The sequence below is a fragment of the Orycteropus afer genome, unplaced genomic scaffold (genome assembly GCF_000298275.1).
Source record: "Orycteropus afer afer isolate SDZICR_OR568_19922 unplaced genomic scaffold, OryAfe1.0 scaffold00210, whole genome shotgun sequence".
In the NCBI taxonomy this organism is placed as follows: domain Eukaryota; kingdom Metazoa; phylum Chordata; class Mammalia; order Tubulidentata; family Orycteropodidae; genus Orycteropus; species Orycteropus afer.
This window is the reverse complement of record NW_006921797.1, coordinates 1,648,558-1,649,234: the sequence shown is the minus strand read 5'-3', so window position 1 is coordinate 1,649,234 and position 677 is coordinate 1,648,558.

The window sequence follows — 677 nt, the reverse complement described above, 5'->3', positions numbered from 1 at the left end:
TTCAAACCCACCAGCCACTCCTCGGAAGGAAGATGGGGCAATCTACTTCCGTAGTGATACTGCCTCGGAAACCCAAGGAGGGGTTGCTATGGGTCAGGTCCGACTCCACGGCACATAACAGCAACAACAACAACAGGACCTCAAGAAATATCTGTGAGCGCCTTGAAGACAAGAACTGTGTCATCCTCTTTCTATCCTGACGGTTTACTAATGGATCTAATCTCCCAGCAAATAAGATAGCATTCTACCAAGCTTGTAGTATTGTTCAGTTCTTTACATTGCTGCTTGCTTTTTATTCTATTATAACTTATAAGTTTCATTTTAGCTCTAGACATCTGAATTTGATTTGGTGCCTAGTCTTTAGGGAAGTTAATATATGAAGATTCTGTTTAATAGGAGTGAGAGATTAATGGACAACAGAAAGTATTAAGTAAATTTTAGTGTATAGTTTTTGGAGATAATCTGAGCTTTCTGTAGAATGATTTTTGGTGTCTGTTCTAGATCTCAGAATCCTTAGCAGATATTTTTTTTATGTTGACTTGGTATTTAATATTAAGGAAAAAATAGGACTGTTTCTCCAATCTCTCAATATTTGAGTTTGTTCCTAAATGTTTCATAAACATCCTATGTATTACATTAATTTCCATTCTTGAACATGTAGTTCTTGTGTGTGTGTG